Genomic DNA, 26,955 nt, shown 5'->3' with positions numbered 1-26,955 from the left:
ACGAACGGGGGCTAGTTACATATCTCTCCGTGTTATAGATGTTACATGATGAATCACATCCGTCATATGCTGTTGGGACCCCAATCCTAAGTCATAGGAATCCAGCCTGTAACACATCGCATCTCTTTGTGGTCTCACGCTCGGTTAACCCCACGGCTGCAGCCTTACCTTAGCCGGGACTGTTTGTGCCTTTTGACTCGTGTATGCAATTGTGTCGCTAGCAATCCAGTGACAATGAACCCGGATCAACAAGTCTAGTCATAAACCAAATTGGCAGTTCCGCACAGGGACAGGCATACATGACCCAACAAAGTGGGTGTCGGTCACTAGCTAATGTAGACGAGTCGTAGCAAGCTACAAGGACTCCATTACATCGCCTGACATTTCCCCAAAGGGGATAGACACATCAGCTAAGAAGGACACACGCTGGTCAACCAATGTGTCCGGAGCAATAGCGAGCTACCATGGCTCGTTGGATCACAAAGGGGCATTTCCCTGTAAGGAATGCTACTAAAGTCTACGGCTAGGTAATCGAACCCCATACATATCAAGTATGACACACGTACGCATGGTATACCGATATGTATAGATACATCGATGGCATCACAACATAACCATAAACATACAAGCTTTATTTAAAAGGCTCGGAAGAGCCTCACACATAATATTACACAGTAGGGGTCTCACGACCCATCATAACAGTCATTCAACTTACAAGCCAGCGGAAGTAGATAAGCTGCCTGAGTACAGACAGATGAAACTAGAAGGCACGTAGCCTGACTATACTACAGACCCACCCTAGGGCCAGATCGTAGCTGGGATACCAACTACTGGTCGTCGTCGATGTCTAGGAAGAACCCTCCATTAGGGTCATTAAAAACCTCTGCAACAAATTATTAAGCAAACATGAGTACGGAGGTACTCAGCAAGACTTTTAGGATAACTATCTACTCATGCAATGTATCAATAAGGAATTGTGGGGTTTCATGCGGAAAGCCAGCATTTGACTCGTGGCTAGACAACTTGCATTTTTAAATAATTTTGACAACTTGATTTCTCGCACACGAGTCCACTAACACCACAACAATACTCCATCGTGGAATCATTCCGTCTCCATACGGAAATGCCGTCCACGACACTCACGCTTATCTTGACAATTTTATTAGTAGCCATTAAAGTTATCTATGAGCAACAAATGTATCCAAGTAGTCCATATCCATGGACGCGGCTATTCGAATAGATCATAACCCTGCAGGGGTGTACTTCTTCACACACGCTCTCGCCACTTATCGCCATGTGCATGTCATGCACCTCGACAACCTTCAAGCAGAAGCCCAGCGAGGGAGTCGGCCACGACCGTTAACCAAACTAATACTTAGTCCAGGTCTATCGCCTATCTAAAGGTAACCCGCACAGAAGTCCGGCCGAGGTTTCCCAAGCCCACCATCCGGGTGCCACTTGGTACACCGTTCCACTGCCTATCGCATCAGAGCCCACCTCTCAGGTCAGCGCTATGCACGGCCTCCAGCATGACTATAAACACCAGTATCTCATCTTGGATTACATACACGGAACTCAGGTCCTAAGGACGGTTCCAATGAAACAACCCGCCATGTACTCCTACATAGCCTTTCACCGGTACCTTTACCAAATCAGGTTCAACACACAACCTTTACTTACTGAACACATTCTCACAATTCTGTTCATCTCCCAGATGACACACGATACACAACTCTAAGCATAGCATGCATAGCAGGATAAGGCACATCATGGCTCAAGCATCTACCAGGTATGCTAGGTTGCAAGTTTTAGCTATTTACTGTGACAAAGACATGTCATGCAAAGGAAGTGGGTTCAACTAACGTGGCAAAAGCATTTGATCATTTGATCCTAATGCAATAAGTAAGTGCAGGTGCGACAACATGGGATTTATCGGGATGATCAAAATGGTTGCTTGCCTTGTTGCTCAGAAGAGGGACAATATCCGTCAGTCGGATATTCGATGGAATCCGGAGGAGCGGAGCCTACCGAAAGAAATGACAAAAATCAATAACAATCATCTGCAACAAGATGATGCATGAGCATGGCATGAGGATGCATGGTGGTATGCTAATATAGCTAACATTTATTAGGTTTGTAGTTGATTTGAATCAGATTCAAATATCACTTCGAACGGGGTATTCTCGAATACCGTTTTAATTGATTCGACCTGATGCTCAGATCAACTTGGTTTTAACATGCATGGAAATGATATTTAAGTTGCTGGTTGTGATTGAACAATGTTTGATCATAGTATTTGAAGTGGGATTCAAATGATTTTCAAATTCCATCTCCGTAGAATTTATAAAATTTAACTTATTCATTATTCTACATGTTTGGTCGAGTAACATTTTCAAACATATTTGAAAATGACATATTCAGATTTCTTGGATTTTTCTGATACTTTTTCATATATAAATTATTTTATTGGAGTTACAGATTAATTTCTATGATTTTTAGAAGTTCTGGCATTTTTCTGGAATTCTTTTAAAACAGAAAATCTTTACTGCATCAGCATGACATCAGCAGGTCCAACTGGCCGTTCAAAGTCAAACCTGACCACTGGGACCCACTGGTCAGTGACTCTGGTCAGTTTTAGATTAGTTTTAAACTTAATTAGCTAATTAACAGTACTGGACCCACATGTCAGTGACTTATTAGATTTATTAACTTTATTTTTATTAATCCAAAACATCCACAGGCTGGCCCCACGCCGGCGGTGAGATCGTCCTCGCCGGCGGTGAGCCTCCGACAACACCAGAGACGGCGGAGGGCATCGGAAACTCGTCTCCAACGACCAAACGCACGGCGGAGACCATAGGGAAATCGGCCACTCGACGACATGCACGATGGGGCAAACCCCAGGGGCTGGGGTGGCCGGAATCGACGCCGACGACGAGCTCAACGGCGACCAAAGCTTGGCCATTGTCGAGGTTATCGGAAACAGGGTCAAATCGCGCGGGGCTGGGCTCCTAAACCATCTACGCGATGGCCTGAAGCTGCTGGTGGCCTCAGATGCTCGTATGCTTAGTCATTTAAGTGCTTGTGTGGACAGAAATGTCAATGATCTTAAGCCCGTGAGTAAACATGCCTCTATGGTTACTACTCAAGTAGAACAAGTACTTAAAGCTCAGAATGACTTGCTCAATGAGTTGAATGACAATTCTGTTAGAGTAGTCACTAGAGGCGGTAGAATGACCCAAGAACCTCTGTATCCTGAGGGTCATCCGAAGAGGATTGAACAAGATTCTCAAGGAGTTAGCACTCATGCACCTAGTCATCCTAGAAAGAAGAAAGATGATAGGGATCTGCACGCTAGCAACCCTATTGCTGCTACGCCTGAGAGTCCAAACGATGCCTCTATCTCTGATGCTGAGATGCAATCTGGTGATGAACATGAGCCTAATGATAATATCAATAGCGATGTTCATGAAGATGTTCAACCTAGCAATGATAAGGATGTGGAGATTGAACCTAGTGTTGATCTTGATAACCCACAACCTAAGAATAAGAGACACGACAAGAATGACTTCGCTGCTAGGAAGCATGGTAAAGAAAGGGAGCCATGGGTTCAGAAACCCATGCCCTTTCCTCCCAAACCATCCAAGAAAAAGGATGATGAGGATTTTGAGCGATTCGTTGAAATGATCAGACCTGTCTTTCTGCAAATGCATTTGACATATATGCTCAAAATGTCTCTGTATGCTAAGTACATGAAAGATATTGTGACTAATAAGAGGAGGATACGTGAGGTCGAGATTTCCACCATGCTTTCTAACTATACCTTCAAGGGTGGAACTCCTAAGAAACTAGGTGATCCCGGTGTGCCCACTATACCTTGCTCCATTAAAGGTAACTACGTTAGAACTGCTTTATGCGACCTTGGAGCCGGTGTTAGTGTTATGCCTCTCTCTCTTTATCGTAGAATTGAACTGGATAAGTTGACACCCACTGAAATCTCTCTACAAATGGCCGACAAATCAACTGCTTTCCCTATCGGCATTTGCGAGGATGTGCCTGTTGTGGTTGCTAACGTCACTATCTTAACAGACTTTGTTATCTTGGATATTCCTGAGGACGATGCCATGGCGGTCATCCTCGGAAGACCCTTTTTAAACACTGCAGGGGCTGTTATACATTGCAACAAAGGCAATGCCACTTTCCATGTCAACGGTAATGAGCATAGGGTGCACTTTCCAAAGAAAATTTATCAAGTACATTGCATCAATGCTATCGAAAAAACTTCATTGATTCTTATTGGGAGCTTTGAATGCCCTATTCCTCGTATCAAGATGAAGTATGATTTGCTTGTTGGGGAAATACACATCCGCATTGAGGTGACCTAGTGACTATTCGGAAATTCTCCGTTCCCTTTTGTGATTCGATTTTTTTTGTCAAAGAGACTTGATCAACCTCACTGACGTATTTCTTTCGATGACCATGAGATGGATGAATCGAGGAGTCACGAACCTCTGTTCCAAGCTTTCACCTTCGGTTTCTTAGAATAAAAATGATAGGTTTAGTTTAGTTTTCCCTATTTTCTGTTTTAGCGTCCGGTAGAAAAGTACCCCGAAAATAAAAGTTCTCCGAATGTCCTGAAAATCAAGTATGATTTTTTCTGGAATTTTTGAAAAATTCTAAGACAAAGAGCTTTTCTGGGGGCTGCACCTGTGGGCCACAAGCCCTTGGGGCGCGGGCACCCCCCTTGGTCGCGCCATCCAGGTTTGTGGGGCCCACAGGGGCCCCCTCCACTCATTCTTGCTCTCATCTCGTTCTCCTACCTCCAGAAAAAATCGTTTCACAGCTCAAACCCGTGTTCTTGCTCCTCTTGCTGGGATTTTTGATCTCTTTGCTCAAATCACCGTTCCCCGAACTGTTTTGGGGAAATTACTCCTTGGTAAGTGAATCCTCCATTGGTCCAATTAGTTTTTGCTCTAGTGCGTTATACTCCGCGTATTTTTGCTGCCTTGGTGACCATGGTCTTGAGCTTTGCATGCTAATTTAGCTGGTCCCAAGTAGTTTTGATGCGTAATATGGTCTCTAGGCACTTGTTGGAGTAGTTGCTATGAGTTTTGTTGAGCCTTGTTCACTTTTCCTTAGAATCACTAAAAATTTCAGAAATTTCCAGAGATAGAACAGGGAAAATATGAGGAGGTTCTTAAGCGGCTCCTCAAGCCGTGACCCCAAGGATGATGGGAGTGAGAAGAAGCCCAAGTATCTGGTCCCTAGAGTCGTAGAAGTTCGAGCGTGCCAGTGGCCCAGCGACGTGTTCTTACACGCCGCTAGAATTTATGAGGACTTTTATCACTTGCTGGAAAATGCAGGCCTTACCACCTTCGTTGAAGATAACTGTCCGCAATACCTCCTCCTCACTAATATCTTCGTACAAAGATTTAACTTCTATCCGAGGAAGCATCGTCCTATGGTTGAGTTCAAACTTTATGATATCCCCCAGCACATGTCACTCCAGGATTTTTGCAATGTTTGCTAATTACCTTACGTTGGGGATATTCATGAACCTCGTCCACGGGACTTGGAAGCTTTCATCAGTAAAATTGTTGTAGGAGAGGAGAGAGGAGTATCTTGCGCTAGAGCTGCTAGCATTCATTTTCCCGTGCTTCGGTACTTCTCATTATTTATGGGAAAATGTTTGATTGGCCGTGGGAAAGCTGGGTCACTTAGTTCCCCAGATCTTGCGGTCTTGTGCGAAGCCCTATATAACAATAAAACTTATAGCTTGGGCGCTATAGTAGCTCAACGGTTGAACCTGAACCGTTCTAAAGGTGTTGTCTATGGAGGTATCTATGCTACCCGTCTTGCCAGACACTTTGAGATACCCATTAGACTAGAGGAAGAAGAAGAGGTTCTTCTTCCCGAGAGATATCTAGATTAAGAAAGTATGCTTCGCCATGACTTTCTTGATAGAGATATAAATAGAAGGATGATTTATAACCTGGTATTTAGTCAGGGTACTCATGAGACTATTACTTTGCCTGCTCCTTCTTTGTTGAATCTTCATGCAGGCAGGTCCACTATTATGCCCTCGGACATCTACGCATATTGGGGCTATAGCCCAACCACAGGTGCCCGTGCCCGAGCCACCAGTCGAGTACCAGACGCCAGTTTATCAGTGGGAGCCAGTGGAGCTCACACAGCAGTGGCATCCTCAGTCCACTCTGGAGTACCCCGGAGCTGGTTATTTCCCTCCTTGGGAGTAGACCAACTTAGGCCAAAAGCCTAAGCTTGGGGGAGTAGGTGTTCTCAGCGACTTTACATTCTTGCTTATGCTTTCACTTTGTTCGCCGGTGTTCACACTTTGCCACTGTATCATCCATGCTAGTTTATTTTCTTTTTCTCGTTTTCTTTTCGTGTGTCTGTCTAGTTTGAGAAAACCCAAAAAGATTTTCTTTTCTTCTTTTTCTTGTTGGGAGCTTTCCCGTGTAAATAGTTTTATTTTTCTTTGGGTCAAGGTGGAAGATATTGGTTACAATGTTTAGTGGCTCTTGCATGCATACCTGTTTAGCTTTCAAAGATCCATATTACTTTGTCTTCTCCTTAGTGTTTGCCTGCAGATTCCAGCGTAGTCCAATGCACGAGCACACTTACTATTGTTCACATCATTCGGTCGTGCAAGTGAAAGGCAATAATGACGATATATGATGAAGTGACTGAGCCTGGAAAAGCTGGTATGAACTCGATCTATTTTGTTTTTGTAAATATGACTAGCTCATCATGCCTGATTCAGCTTTGTTGTGAGAGAAAAATGTGTGCAATGACAACTTAGAGATAATAGTTGCTTATGCCATGCTTACTTAGCTAGGAGCTTATAATGGTTTGTCTTGGTTACCCACATGAATGTTGAGATGACTGTGTTGTAGTATGACAAGATGGTATCCTCCTTTGAATGATTCAAGTGGCCTAACTCGGCGCATGTTCACGCATGTAGTTGAAACAAAATCAGCATAGCCTCTATGATATTCATGTTCATGGTGATTTATGTCCTACTCATGCTTGCACTCAATGTTAGTTAATCTCAATGCATTTTGATGACTGTTCTCGCTCTCTAGTTGGTCGTTTCCCAGTCTTTTGCTAGCCTTCACTTATACTAAGCGGGAATACTGCTTGTGCATCCACTTCCATAAACCCAAAGTTGTGACATGTGAGTCCATCATACCTACCTATATGCGGTATCTACCTGCTGTTCCAAGTAAATTTGCATGTGCCACTCTCTAAATCTTCAAGAAATAATCTGTTTTGCATGCCCGAACCGCTCATGTGGCGACAGGGGGCTATTGGTATCTTCCATGCTAGGCGTATTATCCTCGATATGTGTTTATTCACTATCATTCATGAGAAAGGGGCCAGTAATTGGAATTCCCAGTTCCATGCTCAAATCGAAAAGATAATTGCAAACAAAACTCCCCCTGCATTGATGTTGGTATGGACGGTACCCGATGATGCGGCTAGCCGTGGAGTGTGATAGATTTGTGGTGGGGGAATCAAAACATCACTTTTCTGTTTGGGAACCGCCTACAGCATGTGTAGCACAGAAGATATTGAGAACTCTTGGTCATTGCGTTGACAATGAGAACATGCCACCCAAAATTATTATCTCTGTTTTCAAAGCTTGAGGTCTGGCACCTCTGCAAATCAATGCTTCCCTCTGCGAAGGGCCTGTCTATTTATGTTCCTGTTGAGACATCCTCCTCTTATAAAAGCACCAATTAGAGAGCACCTCTGTCATTTTTATGCTTTGCTTTTAACTGTGTTGAGTGTGACTATGACTGGATCTTCATTGCCTTGAGTTACAATGTTTAGTTAGCCCTTGGTCTTTGAAGGTGCTCTGCATTTATGTTTTGCGGTCTCAGAAAGAGCTAGCGAGATACCATCTGTTCGTACTGCTTCATGTTGTTTTGATTGAAGTGTTGACATTTGAGGCTTATTATTATTTGCTCACTAGCTGATTATGCCACTGATATGAGTTTACCTTGAGACCTAGATGTCATTTGCTTATGTGGTTTGCTTGTGATCTTGCTGAAATTCTGGTTGTGAGTTAGACATAGTTGCAACAACAAGATCAAACAGAGTTCGTCAAAGTTTTTCTTTTGTCTCTTTCATTTTGTCAACTGAATTGCTTGAGGACAAGCAAGGCTTTAAGCTTGGGGGAGTTGATACGTCTCCGTCGTATCTACTTTTCCGAACTCTTTACCCTTGTTTTGGACTCTAATTTGCATGATTTGAATGAAACTAACCCGGACTAACGCTGTTTTCAGCAGAATTGCCATGGTGTTGTTTTTGTGCAGAAATAAAAGTTCTCGGAATGTCCTGGAAATTTATGGATAATTGTTCTGGAATAAAAGAAAAATACCTGCGCAATGATCCACCGGAGGGTGCCTGCCAGTGGGCCACAAGCCCCTCGGCCGCGACCACCGCCCTAGGTCGCGTCGTGAGGGCTTCTGGGGCCCACGTGGCACCACCGCCCCCAAACTCAGCTCTATATCTTCCGTCTCGCCCGGAAAAAAATCAGAGAGAAGGTTTCATCACGTTTTACGATAAGGAGGTGCCGCCACCTCCTGTTCTTCATCTGGAGGGGAGATCTGGAGTCCGTTCGGGGCTCCGGAGAGGGGAAATCGTCGCCATCGTCATCGTCAACCTTCCTCCATCAACAATTCTATGATGCTCTTCATCGTTCGTGAGTAATCTCATCGTAAGCTTGCTGGATGGTGATGAGTTGGATGAGATATATCATGTAATCGAGTTAGTTTTGACGGGGATTCATCCCTAGTATCCACCATGTTTTGAGATTGATGTTGCTACTACTTTGCCATGCTTAATGCTTGTCACTAGGGCCCAAGTGCCATGATTTCAGATCTAAACCTATTATGTTGTCGCCAATATATGTGTGTTTTAGATCCTATCTTGCAAGTTGTAGTCACCTACTATGTGTTATGACTCGGCAACCCCGGAGTGACAATAGCCGGAACCACTCCCGAAGATGACCATAGTATGAGGAGTTCATGTATTCACCACGTGTTAATGCGTTGGTCCGGTTCTTTATTGAAAGGAGAACCTTAATATCCCATAGTTTCCATTAGGACCCCGTTGCCACGGGAGGGACGGACAATAGATGTCATGCAAGTTCTTTTCCCTACGCACGTATGACTACATACGGAATACATGACTACATTAGATTGACGAACGGGAGCTAGTTACATATCTCTCCGTGTTATAGCTGTTACATGATGAATCAGTCTAATTTGCATGATTGGAATTAAACTAACCCAGACTGACGTTGTTTTGAGCAGAATTACCATGGTGTTCTTTATTGTGCAGAAATAAAAGTTCTTGGAATTTAGCAAAACTTTCTAGGTATTTTTTTATGGAATACAAGAAAAGTAATGGAACCAAGATCTACTCAAGGGGGGTGTAACAGCCCGAGACCGCCGCTCCATAAGATTCCCCTTTTATTCCGTAATTGTCGTGTTATTATTTGTTTGTCGCTTCATTCGCACTCCATTCCGTAATCATCGACATTGCATTGGCACTCCATTGTCTCTAGTTCTCTCCATTCTTGTTGTAGACCGTTTTGAGGCTAACCACACACGCATGTGCATGAAAAATATTCTTGGATTGGCTTGAAACTTGGTGTGCGGTATTAATATAGTGTAGGTAGGTTGCCTGCCAAATTCCGTCTTAATCGGAGTCCGTTTGATACCCGAATGGTCGATCGTAGCGGCACCGTCATCGGTCTATCGTCAGACGTCTTTTGGTGTATAAAAATCTTGTTGCCGGCTGCAAACCTCCCTTTCTTCCCCACCTAGCCTATTCTGCACAACCACCACAGCCCACCGAGCTAACCCCTCCGATCGGAGCCCTCGGATCGCAATCCAACGGCTCAAAACGGAGAAAACCCTAATCCCCCTCGGATACCGAGCCCTAAACCCTAGCCCCCGCAGGTCCTCCCACCCTGAGCCGCACGGCCAACCGAGCCCATCTTAGGCCCGCCCGGGACCGACCGCATCACCCCTGCCTCCGCTTCCGCGAGCCATTTGCGACCCTCCTCCTACCGAGCCGCATCTTCAGCATCCCATGCTCCCGCTCCTCGCCGGCCGGTCGCGGGAGGACCCCGCCGCGCCTGCACCCTCCGGCCGCCCCCATCATCGTCAGCCTCCCCCAGCCGCTCATCGGAGCGCAGTTTCTGCCGACTCATCCCGAGAAGCAGCAACATTCCCATGCTGCCCGTCGAGCTCTGTCGCAGATCCCATGCGCAGCCGCCTTGGGGCCTCACGCTGGCCAAAGGAGCCCCGCTGCCGGAGACGCAGCCTCGTCGTGAACTCCCCTGCAGCCGCTCGCTGGAATTCCCGAGCCCGCCGTCGGACAACTCCCCCTCAATGCTGATCGGATCGGGAGGAGGAGAGCATCGTCCGCTCCCTGCCTCGGGCCCGTGGGCCGTCGCTTGCAACGGCGTGGTGGGCCTCGCCCAGCCCACGAGCCGGCCCAGCCGCTTGGCCTCCTTCAGCCGAAGCCGGCCCATTTCGCCTCCAACCCAACCGGCCTTTCTTGGCCCAAGGTGAGCCAACCGCTGCAGCCCTTCCATTTCACGCCCTAAGTGCATTATAATATTTTGCGCCCATGCCCTATTAGGCTTGTAGAAGATCCGACGCGAATAGATTTTTTTAGGTCCTGCGAATTTATTATTTTTCAGAAAAAGACATATTTTCAAGCGCCCGTAGTTTTTAAACGGTGCGTCGGATCGCGGCAAATTATGTATGTAAAACATGTAGATTTTTACGTAGATTAATATTTTCCAACTCCCATGCATATTTAAAACTGTTAGCCATGCTATTTGCATTGGTTTCCGTGTTGATGTGTTAGAAATGCTTTAGTTCGTAGTTATTTAACCGTAGCTCCATTGGAGATGAGCCATATATGTAAATGGACTAGAACGAGGAGTAGAATCACGTGACCACTTTGTTTTGCTGTTGAACGAACTTAAAATGTGGTTAGGATGAATATGGAAAGATTTAGAACTTAACGTGTGGGGTCGTTTCGAAAATGCTATATGTCATTTCCAGCCTTATTTAACATGCCGAGGTAGGTAGTTTATTTGTGATTCACCTCTTCCCATGTTTAAACACATTTGATAATGTCTTTACCTAAACGGAAGTGAACTAAATATTTGAATGTGGAGTTTCATCAATATGCAACTCGTTGCATATTGATCTTCACTTAATGTCTACTATCTGTTTGTGTGAATTGCCATGCCATGCCTTGCATAATTGAAATGGACATGCATCATATTAGGTTGTGCATCATGTCATGCATGTGCCGTGGTGAATATTGTGTTTTGATTCTTGTTTCTTGTTTTCTTCATCTCGATAGAGTTTCACAAGCGTTTCAGAATGTAAGGATCCGTTCGTCTACGTCGGTTCGTCTGCTTCACGGATTCGTTCTTCTTCCAAGGGGGATCTCAGGCAAGATGATCATTTCCCTAGATACCTTTACTATAAATGCCATGCTAGTTGTCCTGTTTCTTTTGGTATGTCTCATTGCCTACCACCTGTTAAATTTCAGCCTCCCAATATTGCCATGAAAACGTTCAACTGTTCACAACCTTGCAAACCGCTGATTGGCTATGTTACCGCTTGCTTAACCATGTGATAGTGTTGCTAGTTGTAGGTGTAGTTGCTTCCACGTGATAACATGGGTTCCTTGTTATATCACCCGATTAAATGCTATTTAAATTAAATGCACCTATATACTTGGTAAAAGGTGGAAGGCTTGGCCTTCTAGCCTGGTGTTTCGTTCCACCTTTGTCGCCTTAGTTTCGGCTACTGGTGTTATATTCCATAATTGAGCACTCCTAACATTATCGGGGTTGTTATGGGGACCCCCTTGATAATTCATTTTACATTAAAGCTGGTCTGACAAGGCCCAACTTTGGTACTACATTTGCCTAATAACCTAATAAAATGCATAGGGACCCGCCGGCTCCCGCGGATAATTAATCAACCCCCGGGCCAGGGCTCGTCATGAGTGTTGGTCCAAACTGAGCGATGTCCCGCGCCCCTGGTCACCCGGGGTTTCAACCAACCCGACGTCTAGCTCATCAGGTCGTGCCCTGAGAACGAGATATGCGGCTCCTATCGGGTCTCTCGACACGCCAGGCGGCCTTACGAAATATCTTGTGCATCGGGATTCCGTTGACTCTTTAGGCTATCTTAGAGTTGAGATTTTCCTCTAAGGAGTCCGACGAGATCGCGAGTTTCGTGATCAAGGATTTCTATGCGGCATGTCGTAATTTGTGATGGACTAGTTGGAGCACCCCTGCAGGGTTAAATCTTTCGGAAAGTCATGCCCTCGGTTATGTGGCAAACTTGGAAGCTTTGTTTAACATCTGGTACTAGATAACTTTAAGTAAGCTTATTAAAATATGCCAACTGTGTGCGTAACCGTGACAGGATCTCTCGTGAGCTCCATCTCTGACTGAGGACATGGTGGGGTTATGTCTGACGTAAGTAGGTGTTCAGGATCATTCTTTTAATCATCAGTAGTCACGTCCGCTATGCGTAGATCATCCCCCTCTTTTACTCTTGTACTCGTAAGTTAGCCACCTCAAATAAATTCTTACTCGCTTGTTGCAGCACCACCACTTAACGAAATCTTACACATTAAGCTTTGCTAATCTTGATAACTTTGCTCACAGATTACTACAACACGAGTTGCATGTACAAGTAAGGGGTTACTTTGACGTGAGCGGGATGATTGTGCTATTTGGACTTTCTTCTTATTCTTCTTCATCGATCTAGGATGGGTTCCAGGACGGCAGCCTGCGATAGCAAGGATGGACGTTGTTCTTTTATCGTTTGTTTTCGTCCGTAGAAGGACTATGCTCTTCTTCATGATGATTGTATGTATTGTGCTCATATGACTCTGATGTAGCATATGGGCAGTGTAATCTAACTCCTTATACTCAACTTTTCAGTACATGTACTTGTAACGATATCCATTCGTGCGAAACGACGAGATGCCTTTCTACCCCTGTCAAGGCCCTCGCGCCAAAATAAGGATAGGGTCGCATCTTGGGTGTGATAGGGGGGCCAGGCCCCGGGGATGTATCCTGTGCACCAGGGCTATTAGTGTTACCTGTGCACGGGAGCCTTGTTATACACTTCAATTTTTTTGAATAATGTGAGAAAAAATTAATGCATTGACACTACATCAATGTATGTTGTCACAAAAAATCAAATCAAAATTTGAAACATTGCATAAGATATAAAAATGACAAATTCTGTATCAAGTTGTTAGTGGGGCAAATCTTAAACCCGACTTGTGTTATGTACTATTTAGTGTCGAATTTGTCATTTTTGTCCCTTAAGCAATGATTTGAATTTTAACTTGAATTTTTGGGAGAACATAGATTAGTGTTGTGTCAATACAATAATGTTTTTTTTGGATTTATTCTAACATTTTAAAATGTGTAGCGGGGGACTGGTGCACGAGTAGTACTAATTGCCTCGGTGCACCAGAAACACTCCCCCAAGCTCCCAATAGGTACCACGATGCGCCACCCCCCTCGCGTGGCCTGGTGGCTAGTGGGGCTCACGGGGCTCCATTGACCCTTAATCCAGCGCTATAAAATCCTATTTTTCCGAGAAAACAACAAGAGAGGAAGTTTCATCGCGTTTCATGATACGGAGCCGCCACCACCTCTTTTTCTTCATCGGGAGGCCAATCTGGATTCTGTTTGGTGTGTCGGAGAGGGACATCTTCATACTTCGTCATCACCAACCCTCCTTCATTGCTAATTCCATGATGCTCTCCACCGGGAGTGAGTAATCCCTTCTACGCTTGCTGGTTAGTGAAGAGATGGATGAGATTCATCATGTAATCAAGTTAATTTTGTTAGGGATTGATCCCTAGTATCCACTATGTTTGGAGATTGATGTTGCTATGACTTTGCCATGCTTAACGCTTGTCACTAGGTCCCGAGTTCCATGATTTCAGATCTGAACCATTTATGTTTTCACCATTATATCTATGTTCTTGATCCGATCTTGCAAGTTACATGCACCTACTACGTGTTAGGATCCGCATACCCCAAAGTGACAATAATTAGGATTATTTTCGGTGATTACCGTAGTATGAGGAGTTCATGTATTCACTATGTGTTAATGCTTTTTTCTGATTCTCTATTAAAAGGACACCTTAATAAACCTTAGTTTCCTTATGGACCATGCTGCAACCGGAGGGTACGACAAAAGATGTCATGCAAGTTCTTTTCCATAAGCACGATGACTATTTACATAATACATGCCTACAATATAACGTTTAACGAGAGCTATATCTGTGTCGCCCTACGTTATGACTTATACATGATGAATATTATCCAGCAATATCTCCGATCCAGTTCCTAGGAGTTTTCCACATATTGTTCTCGCTAAGTTACTACTATTGCTACTGTTGTTACAACTACTGCAAAACTGCTCTCACTCTTACTGTTATTATTGCTACTGTAGCCACTTCTATTAAAACTATCATATTACTGTGCTACTGGTCACTGTGTTGCAGATACTAAATCTCCAAGTGTGGTTGAATTGACAACTCAGCTCCTAATACCTACAAATATTCTTTGCCTCCCCTTGTGTCGAATCTATAAATTTGGGTGAATACTTTTCCCTCAAAATCAATTGTGATCCCATATACCTGTGGGTTATCATCAAAGTTGTCGGAATCATGACTCAAGTCTTAGAATCATACAATCTTACGATCCAAACTAGCCCCTCCGATTCTATGATTTTGCCCATAGAATCTCAGTTTCCACGATCCTGGTAGTTTTGATTCTATGATTCACGATCCTAGCAACAGAGCTCCGATCTGATTCAGAATCACGATTCTGACAACTTTGGTTATCAGTGCCCAGGGTGCGCTTCCTGATGTGGCAGAAAGGATGTTTCCCATTGTACCAGTCGTAGTGTGTGCCCTTCTCTTGGTAGAGGAGATCTAACTTTGGAGCTAAGGATCCCAAGCCACTGTCGTATAACGTTTCCTTCAGAAGGAGATCAGGCGGGGCCTTCAAAGAGATCGATGGTGGTTGAAACCGAGGCGTTTCCGGTGGACTAGTTTACTTGTGACATGGCCCGTGTGAAGTCGTTGATGTTGACGCACTTGATGTCGTTGCCGACTCTCGTGAGATACACAAATACGTGAGCCTACAAACTTGAAGCCTTCGAGATGGCAACGTAGTCAATGTCCGCACCGGCTTCCGCGATGAGGTGTTCCTCCAGGATCAAATGGTTAGCAAGAATGACACCCACCTCATGAGCCAATGATGGAGAGGCCATGATATACCTCTTTTGTGATCGTACGCTCCTCGAGCTCCACGGGATACGTGGTCGGGCTAATTAGGCTGCGACTCTCTAGAGTACAGGATGCGGATCTGGGGAAAAGGAACACCGTTTGCCTATTCTAAAAACTCAAGACGGCGATGGTGTAAGTGGGTCGGTGGGTAACCTAGACATGTTCAGTCAGGAGGCGTGGGAAAACCGACTGAAATTGGTGGTGCAGGGCGGCGGCAGGGGCAATCTAGTGTTCTAGCAAGGGAGGAAGGGGAGGAGGGGATTGTTTGTGTATGTGCCATTGCTAGTGAAGATTTTAGTAGTAATGGTGTGGGTGGATATGGTGTTGGCCGAGAGATGATGATGATTCAAATGCCTCGGCAACTCAAATTTTACTATAGGTCGGTGGTGGACTAGGGAGAGCGGCAGTTGAAATACTGCTCCCACTTAAATTTTGGTAAATGAACTGAAGCATGGCGGGAGCAATCAAGATCGCACACGGTCCAAATATAATAATGTGTGTACGCTATAATGAAATGCCTCGAAACCACAAATTTGTGCATTGCTCAAGGAGGGTAGCTTTTTCTGAGATTTCTCAAGGTGGGTTCATATCACATGGTTCATCCTCATTTTCAGACGCACACGTGAAATTCATCCTAAATTTCCATATGCCCAGAAACATATGAAACAAACATTTTGCTAATTTTCACCACAAAAAGTCTTATTTTGAAGCAGATTAGTTGACACTAATTCATACACTAACTAATTTACAAAATTTTCATCAATTTACATGAAGATGAACTGCACAAAATATTCACTACGCCATGGATACATACAAATACCGTGTCTCCACCATCGTCATGATCTTCCTCGGCTTAGAAGGAGTTCTGAGAGAAGCTCAACAACTTGATAAGCTCCACCAGTGCCACGGTGGCGACCGACAGGGATACCACGGTTGAAGCGGCCGCATCGCCTCTCGCCAGATCTACCACTGTCGATGAAGCTACCTTAGTCGCGGTGGAATTCCCCACGGCAGCCACTGTCATCAAAGAAGTTGTTGTGGCGTCCTCGTGGTCCATCGGGATACAAACGAGTGCCCCTCTCGCAAGAATTGCATCCCTGGTCGACATGGCCACTATTGCTAGGGCTGCCGCCGCAGCTCCAAGGCCTGCACTGGCCTCCAACGCGGCTGAGAATCATGCGATGGCCTGCTCTGCTGCCTTCTGGTCCTGCTTCCGACTTTTTTCTCGTGCTGCATTGGCATGTGAGTTCTTCCCAGCCGCATCCTCTTTGCATGCTCATGCTATTTCTATAGCTTTAGATCCCTATCCGCGTAGCGGATGCGGATGGCATCCATAGATACGATAGATTGTTCCACACTGACGCTAATAGGCGCTCATCCACGTCACATAGGAAGGCATTGAAGCCCTATGGCTGGACGGACAGAACGATGACCATCTGCATCCGAAGCTGATACTCGGGGTCTTCAATGGCGGCGGCGGCCGTGTCAGATGGTAGTTGACCGTTGATTGACATGGAGGCCAGCTCGCCAGAATCCTCTATCCCGTCGTCGGTGAACATGACACCTGGTTGTTTGCCATTGCCCGCCATGGCGGCTAACGCATCATACACAACCCCATGGTTGAGCACCGATTCCATTTGGTATGTATGGTGGTGGTGGTGGAGAGCTATCGGCAGAAAAAATTAAAATTGTTAGCCGCCGCCGGTGGGATCTTTTATAGGTCACTTTCGGGTTTGGGTTTTTACTTTGCACATTACCCCTATGAAGTGGCTGAGGCTTGCGGCTGCTCAAGCATTGCAGACTATTAGATTAGAAAACTCGTGTCTATTAAGGTACAATCGCATATGGTTGTTTTGTTATATTCGTTTGCTATTTTAGATAATACCATATTTTGGGGAAAGCGACAATAAAATGTGAGATAGGGTCAAAACACAACCACACCCGCTAGTGACACAAATATATACTCCATCTGTTCCTATATGTAAGTCTTTGTAGAGATTCCACTACAGAGTACATACAGAGCAAAATAGGTGAATTTACACTTTTAAGTATGTATATATATACATATGTATGTACTTCATAGTGAAATCTCTAAATGACTTTATATTTAGGAATGGATGAAGTATATATATGTACGAACAGGTTGTTGTCATGTACATATTGCCAATTCACTACTTTGATGTGGCACATGATGCATATATATGTGCATGCCAAAAGTTGTCAAGTCTAAAAGAAAAAGGTTCATCACATAAACGTAGGGTGTTGTCCCCAACACTATGTGCCAGCGGAGGGGATCCTATGAACACATAACTTGGATCAACCCTTGTCACACATTAAGCCATGCCTAACTTGTCATGAGAGAACCAAGAGAATTTATACCTTAATTTGGTCAAACCATCACATTTTGTTGTCGGTCAAGAGGGATATATAGACCGCGCGATCCCATCAGTTAGAGCATTGTCGAAGATCAGATGAGCGAGGCCACAGAAGAACAACAACGCCTGCATGTGGCCAAATGTATATATGGAAAGGGTATAGTCCGGTGTTTCAATACACAATGCACAACACTATGATGTGGCATGCATGCACGTGGCTTAGAAATCTAGACATACCCGAGCGCGCGTCACCCGAACTTGACATTCCGGCGTTGTTCGTCAAATGGATATGACAGACCCTAGGGGCCCACCGCTAGGTGTGTCATCGAAAACCACACAACAGAGTCATCGTTTACATACGTGCAGACACACACGTCACTCATCCTTGGAGTTCCTGTGTTGTAAGTCAAAGGAATGACATACCCTAGGGACCATCGATAGGTATCATTGGAAACCGCACAACGGAGACATGGTCCACACACACACACACAAACAACAAAAGAAAATCACTCTAAAATATTTTCAAAACAAGGATTTCAATATTTATTTAGCTGGATTGACATATCACAACACACGCACACACATCACCCGTCATTGGCGTTCCAACATTATAAGTCAAAGGGACAAGACAGACCCTAGGAGCCCACCGATTGGTGTGTCATTGAAAACCGCAGAAGAATGTCATGGTCCACGCACATACACACACACACGTCACCCATCATTGGCATTCCTGCGTTGGCAGTCAATGGGATGACACACCCTATGGCCCATCGATAGGTGTCGTCGAAAACCGCACAACAGAGGCATGATCCATACACACACACAAACAACAAAAGAAAATCACTGTAAATATTTTCAAAACAAAGTCCTATGTTGTGAGACAAAGGGCTGACACACCCTAGGGCACATCGATAGGTGTTGTCGAAAACCGCACAACGGAGGCATAGTCCACACACACTCACAAACGACAAAAGAAAATCACTCTAAATATTTTCCAAACAAGGTTCTCAAGATTTATTTATCTAGTTTGACATATCAATACACACATTTACTGCTAAATGCCTGTAGTGATTGTATCACACCGCCTAAATGAACATTGAGAAATAGGAAGTTCCCAACTGGTCACCCATCCTTTGACTACTACACCCAGAGCAAGCTTAATTTCTGAGTTCCATTCGAACCGGTTAGGGGTTGGGAAGCTGCAACTTGCTGATAAGGCATGTTTCCTGGCATTTATAAGGCGTCCCCTGATGGGCACCTCGTGGGACTAACTATGTATCGCAGACGTTTCTTGTAATACTAGAAACTGTGTGCGATATGTGATGGCGGTGCTGCCAATGCCTGCATGGACTAATGCTGATGTCTCGCTCATCCTCGACGGCGCATTGCAGCTCTTGCTGTCTGACCTGCTCTGTCTTGTCCTCCTCGTCGAGGATATTGATGACGGCTGGGGCCGGTGCTTCTGCGGGAAACCGGTTGGGGGAGTGGCGGTAGACCAATTGGGGGAGTGGCCTGAGAAGCGTGTTTGGATAGAACACCATTTAAATATAAAATGGATAATTTATGAAAGAAGGAAACTCGAGCTGGCATGACATGTGCACACACCGTGCTTACACACGCACGGGCTTCACGCGGGTGTATACAAGTGCTATAAATTATCTTTGGTTCGTTTGGGCTTTTTTTTATACTACACTAATTAAGTTTTCTAGGCATTTAATGTCCATAATTCAAATTTGAACTAAAAGCACATGCTCCATGTCACTAAAGGTTTAAAAAACATATTTGTGTCCTTGGGTTACATGTTTAGGTCCCATACAATGAACCTGAATGGATTACAAATATCTCGGCGTCGTGACTTAGGCCACAAACATTGAGAAACCTGTCTATTTAAATACCCATAAATGCAAAACCGTATGAAATTCTTGAAACTTACCCCAGTGTCTTCACACGACACTTATATGAAATGGTAAATTTTTTACCAATTTTGGACAAGTTTTGGGACAAGTATCTTGCACACTAGAACTTCTCTCAAGAATCGTCGTAGTTTTCATATGGAACATGTCACCCACGTGGACATAAACACATTCAATGCCTCTTCTTGCGTTGATTTTTTTCTACATGCAACATAGACTAATGCTAGTGCGGTGCTAAATTGTGGAATTATTTAGGGCTCGTTCGGCGGCCTTTATACATTAATTGAGTTTTTTAGCCATTTAATGTAATTGAAATTTGAACTAAAACAAACACATGCTCTGGGGCACCAAAATGGGTGATAAAATCACTTTTATGTCCTTCGGTCCCAATTTAGGAAACATGCAATGCTTACAAATATCTCAACGTCGGGACTAGGCTACAAACAGTGAACAACTATGCTTTTAAATCCCCATAAATCCGAAACTCGTCTGAAATTCTTGAAACTAACCCCGGTGTCATCACACAACTCTTATAACACATGGTGCTTTTTTGCCCAATTTGGGACAAGTTTTGGGACAAACCTCTTACAAATTGGAGCTTCCCACAAGAATCCTCGTGGTTTGGAGAGGGAATATGTCACCTTTGTGGTTGAAATGACATCGAGTTTTCTAGTCATGCACTTAATGTGAAGAACTCAAATTTGAACTACAACAAGCACGTGCTCCAGGGAGCAAAAATGGATTAAAAACATTTTTTGGTGCCTTTATAGATCCCATGCACTAAATGTCTATAAATTACAAACATCTTTGAATCGTCAATAGACCACAAACATTGAGAATATTGGTTCTTAAATCCTCGAGAACCCAACGCTCATTTCAAACTTATGAAACTTACCCATCGTCATGCCACGACACATATATGGTGTGCTAAGCCTCGTGATTTCAATAGGGAATATGTCCCCTTTGGTAGCGAAACTATATCCAATGCGTCCCTCTAGTGCACTAATTCAACCTCTTTATACATTACGTGCAACTCAAATTTTGAACTAGAAGCACATGCTGTAGTGCATGAAAATTCATTGGAGAATCATTTTTGTGTCCCTGGGTGCTTCCTTAGGTCCCATGCAACAAATGTGAATGAATTAGAAATATTTAGGCATGATAGCTCATGGAACTACAATCATTGGTAATGTTCGTTTTTAAATTCTAGTAAATACAAAACCGACAATGTAGAGGTTGACACAATAAGAGACAACATAGACAATCTGGACCAAATAGTTGCGACATTATTATCACAAACGACTGTGTTACGTTAATCATGTGTATTTCGATAACAATTCATTTGGTGCCACACATCCAACTTTTTTTTACTTTATATGGGGTATGGCACGAGCAACTGTTTGATGATAGGACACGTGCAAGGTTTCTACCATACAGGCTCGACGGGATGCATGAGAGCTGTTCGCCGTGTAGGCTCGAGGAGACACGCGGGAGCTGTCCGTCGCGCATGCTCAACGGGACGCATGAGAGCAGTATACTGCGTAGGCTCATCGGGAAGCAATACATTGACCTCTGATACGGATCCAACGTATCTATAATTTTTGATTGTTCCATGCTATTATATTATCAACTTGGGATGTTTTATATGCATTCATATGCTATTTTATATCATTTTTGGGACTAACCTATTAACTCAGTGCCCAGTGCCCGTTTCTGTTTTTTCCGTGGTTTTGACCTTTTTCAGATAAGAATATTAATGGATTCCAAACGGAATAAAACATGCGGGGTGATTTTTTCCATGACAGAAGGGATCCAGAAGACTTGAGAACCAAGGCAGAGGGCCACAGAGGAGGCCACGAGCCCACTAGCCACGCCCCGGGGGGGGGGGGGGTCCCTAGCAGGCTCGTGGGCCCCCCATGCCTCCTTTGCCCTACCTCTTTCGCCTATAAATTCCCTAAAATCCCCAAACCAACAGAGAGAGCCACGAAAATACTTTTCCGCTGCCGCAAGCTTCTGATTCCGCGTGATCCCATCTAGGGACCATTCTGGTGCCCTGCCGGAGGGGCATTCAGAAACAGAGGGATTCTTCATCAACGCCATTGCCTCTCTGATGACGTGTGATTAGTTCAACACAGACCTTCGGGTCCATAGCTAGTAGCTAGATGGCTTCTTCTCTCTCTTGGATCTTCAATACAAAGTTCTCCATGATCTTCATGGAGATCTATCGGATGAAACTTTCTTTTGCGGTGTGTTTGTCGAGATCCGATGAATTGTGAATTCTGGATTATTTGAGTCTCCTCTGATTTCTTATATGCTTGATTTCGTATCCTTGTAATTCTCTTCGAGTTATGGGTTTTGTTTGGCCAACTTGATCTATAATTCTTCCAATAGGAGAAGTGCTTGGTTTTGGGTTCATACCGTGCGGTGTCCTCACCTAGTGACAGAAGGGGTAGCGAGGTATGCATCGTGTTGTTGCCATCAAGGGTAAAAAGATGGGGTTTATATCATATTGCATGAATTTATCCCTCCACGTCATGTCATCTTGCTTAAGGCGTTACTCTTTTTGTTATGAACTTAATACACTAGATGCATGCTGGATAGCGGTCAATGTGTGGAGTAATAGTAGTAGATGCAGAAAGTATCGGTCTACTTGTCTCGGACGTGATGCCTATATGTATGATCATCGCCTTAGATATCGTCATGACTTTGCACGATTCTATCAATTGCTCGACAGTAATTCGTTCACCCACCATAATACTTGCTATCATGAGAGAAACGTCTAGTGAACACTATGGCCCCGAGGTCTATTTTACACATTATATGTTCAGATCTACATACAAAAATACCGAAAATAGCTTGCTGCACTTTTATTTATTTATTTATATTTACCTATTATCACTATCAGATCTCACCTTGTAAGTAATCGTGAAGGGATTGACAACCCCTTTATCCCATTGGGTGCAAGTTTGTTTGTTCTTGCGTAGGTGCCTTGGTGCCTCATCTTGATACTCCTACTGGATTGATACCTTGGTTCTCAACCTGAGGGAAATACTTATCTCTACTTTGTTGCATCACCCTTTCCTCTTCAAGGGAAAAACCAACGCAACTCAAGAAGTAGCAGGTAGAATTTCTCACGCCGTTGCCGGGGAGTATTCAAGTGAAGCATATCTACCAAGTACCTATCACAAACTCATATCTTGCATTTACATTATTTGCCATTTTCCTCTCGTTTTCCTCTCCCCCACTTCTAAAACAAAATTTACAAAAATATTTGCCTTCCTTTATTTTTCCTTTTTCGTTCGTCCTTTCTTTTGCTTGCTTTCTGTTTGCTTGTCTGCTTGCTAAGTCACCATGTCTGAAAACACTAAATTGTGTGACTTCTTTAATACTAATAACAATTATTTTATTAGTACTCCAATTGCTCCCTCCAATAGTGCGGATTCATATGAAATTAATGCTGCCTTGTTGAATCTTGTTATGAAAGAGCAATTTTCCTGTCTTCTGAGTGAAGATGTCGCATCCCATCTTAATACCTTTATTGAGTTATGCGATATGCAAAAGAAGAAAGATGTGGATAATGATATGATTAAATTGAATCTATTTCCATTCTCATTACGAGATCGAACAAAAACTTGGTTTTCATCTTTACCCAAAAATAGTATTGATTCATGAAACAAGTGTAAAGATGCCTTTATTTCCAAGTATTTTCCAGCTGCTAAGATTATCTCTCTCCGTAATGATATCATGAATTTTAAGCATGTATATCATGAACATGTTCCACAATCTTGGGAGAGAATGAAATTGATGATTAGAAATTGTCCCGCTCATGGCCTAAGTCTTTGGATGATTATACAAATTTTCTATGCTGGTTTGAATTTTGCTTCTAGAAATTTCTTGGATTCCGCCTCTAGTGGAACTTTTATGGAAATCACACTAGGAGAAGCTACAAAACTCCTAGATAATATCATGACAAATTATTCTCAATGGCACACTCAAAGGTCACCTACTAGTAAAAAAGTGCATGTTGTAGAAGAAATTAACTCTTTGAGTGCTAAGATGGATGAGTTAATGAAGTTGTTTGCTAGTCAAAGTGCTCCTCTAGATCCAATTGATATGCCTTTATCTTCCTTGATGGAGAATAGCAATGAAAATTTGGATGTTAATTTTGTTGGTAGGAATAATTTTGGTAACAACAAAGCTTATAGAGGTAACTTTAATCCTAGGCCTTTTCCTAGTAATCCCTCTAATAATTTTGGCAATTCCTACAACAATGCTCATGGAAATTACAATAAAATAACCTCTGATCTTGAGAGTAATATTAAGGAGTTTATTAATTTGCAAAAGATTTTCAATGCTTCCATAGAAGAAAAACTTCTTAAAATTGATGACTTGGCTAGGACTGTTGATAGAATGTCTCTTGATATTGATGCTTTGAAATTGAGATGTGTTCCTCCCAAAATTAATATGGATGAAATTTTGAAAGCTATGCGTGCTTCTATGAATGAAAATAAAGAAAGAATGGCCCAAATTCGTGCTAGACATGAATGGCTTAAAAAGGCCTGTTCTCGTGATGATAGTCACGAAGATATTAAAGTGCTTGGTGTGACTCCTATTGAATCCTTGTTTTCTAATGTCAATCTTAATGATGATGGGGCTGGATGTGAATCCACTTTGGTTGAGAAACGCCCCAATGATTCAGAGTCTATTTATCTTGATGCTAAAAATACTAAAAGTGGCGTAGAGGATATCAAAACTTTGAATAGTGATGAAATTACTACTTTGGATTTCAAGAAATTTAATTATGATGGTTTCTATTTGATTGAATGTGTTTCCTTGATGCAATCCATGCTAAATTCTCCACATGCTTATAGCAAAAATAAGGCTTTTACCAAACATATCATTGATGCTATGCTGAAATCTCTTGAAGAGAAACTTGAGTTGGAAATATCTATTCCTAGAAAACTTCATGATGAGTGGGAACCTACTATAAAAAATAATATTAAAAATTATGAATGCCATGCTTTGTGTGATTTGGGTGCTAGTGTTTCCACAATTCCAAAATCTTTATGTGGTGTTCTAGGTTTCAATGAGATTGATGAGTGCTCTCTTAATTTGCATCTTGTGGATTCTACTATTAAGAAACCTATGGGAAGGATCAATGATGTTCTTATTATTGCAAATATGAACTATGTGCCCGTAGATTTCATTGTGCTTGATATGGATTGAAATCCGACATGTCCCATTATTCTTGGTAGATCTTTCCTTAGGACTATTGGTGGTGTTATTGATATGAAGGAAGGGAATATTAAATTTTAATTTCCATTAAAGAAGGGCATGGAACACTTTCCTAGAAAGAAAATAAAATTTCCTTATGAATCCATTATGAGAGCTACTTATGGCTTGAGCACTCAAGATGACAATACTTGATTCTATTAGCTTACGCCTAGCTAAGGGCGTTAAAGGATAGCACTTGTTGGGAGGCAACCCAATGAATAAATTTATTTTTGCTTTTTACTTTTTGTTTTGTTGATTCCACACCATAATTATTGTTTTATGATTGTGTTTTTATGTTTTAATTAGTGTTTGTGCCAAGTAGAACCTTTATGATTAGTTTTGGTGATAGTTGTTTAATCATGCTCAAAAAAGACAGAAACTTTGTGCTCACGAAATTATTTTTAATTCCTATCCGGAAATAGTTTTTGAGTTGATTCTTTTTGCTGCTGATTGATATGAAAACTCCCTAATTTTAATAATTGTTTCAGGATTTTTGGGATAGCAGAGGTATAAGAAATATACAGATTGCTACAGACTGTTCTGTTTTTGACAGATTCTATTTTTGTTGTGTTGATTGCTTATTTTGATGAAACTATGGTTAGTATGGGGGGGGGTACGATCCATGCAGAAGTGATAATACAGTAATATAACATCAATCTAAATGGAAATTAAGTTTACTACAGTACCGAAAAAGTTGGTGGTTTGTTTTCTTATGCTAATGATATCACGAGTTTTTGTTTAAGTTTTGTGTTGTGAAGTTTTCAAGTTTTGGGTGATGTTCTTATGGAAAATGGAATAAAGAGTGGAAAGATACTAAGCTTGGGGATGCCCAAGTCATCCTAAGCCAAATTCAAGTATACCAAAAAGCCTAAGCTTGGGGATGCCCCGGGAAGGCATCCCCTCTTTCGTCTTCAATCCATCGGTAATGTTACTTGGAGCTATATTTTTATTTACCACATGATATGTGTTTTTCTTGGAGCATCGTGTATTATAGGAGTCTTTGCTTTTTTGTTTTATGACAATCATCCTTTCTGCACACCTTTTGAGAGGGACATGCACTCATCGTGAATTTGTTAGAATACTCAATGAGCTTCACTTATATCTTTTGAGTTAGGCAATTTAGCTCGCATGTGCTTCACTTATATTTTTTGAGCTAGATAATTTTGCTCCCATGAGCTTCACTTATATATTTTGAGCTAGATAATTTTTCTCTAGTGCTTCACTTAAATCTTTGTAGAGCACGGCGGTGTCATATTTTGTAGAAATAAAAACTCTCGATCTTCACTTATATCATTTTGAGAGCTCTCTCTCTAAGTAACTTGGTAATTGGCGTGTGTTATGAAATTAGTCCTAAATATGATAGGCATCCAAAGAGGATATAATAAAAAAATTCATATTCAAGTGCATTGATTAGTAAGAGAAGTTTGATTCCTCACAATTAGTTTTGAGATATGGATATGGTAATATTAGAGTTATGTTGGTAGGGTGTTGTGAATCTAGAAATACTTGTGTTAAGGTTAGTGATTCCCGTAGCATGCACGTATGGTGAACCGCTACGTTAGGAAGTCGGAGCATAATTGATTTATTGATTGTCATCCTTTGTGTGGCGGTCGGGATCGCGCGATGGTTAACTCCTACCAACCCTTCCCCTAGGAGTATGCGTTTAGCACTTTGTTTTGATTACTAATAAAACTTTCGCAATAAGTATATGAGTTCTTCATGACTAATGTGAGTCCATGGTATAGATGCACTCTCACCTTCCACCATTGCTAACCTCTCTAGTGTCGTGAAAATTTCGCCGGTGCATAAACCCACCATATACCTTCCTCAAAACAGCCACCATACCTACCTCTTATGAAATTTTCATAGCCATTCCTAGATATATTGTCATGCAACTTCCACCATTCCGTCTCATGACATGCGCCATCACTTTCATATTGCCATTGCATGATCGTAAGATAGCTAGAGAGATGTTTCAACGTCGTACGCTAAGC

This window comes from Hordeum vulgare, chromosome 3H (assembly GCF_904849725.1).
Source record: "Hordeum vulgare subsp. vulgare chromosome 3H, MorexV3_pseudomolecules_assembly, whole genome shotgun sequence".
NCBI classification, from domain to species: Eukaryota; Viridiplantae; Streptophyta; class Magnoliopsida; order Poales; family Poaceae; genus Hordeum; species Hordeum vulgare.
The sequence above is the reverse complement of the archived record's forward strand: the minus strand, read 5'-3'. Positions refer to the sequence as shown.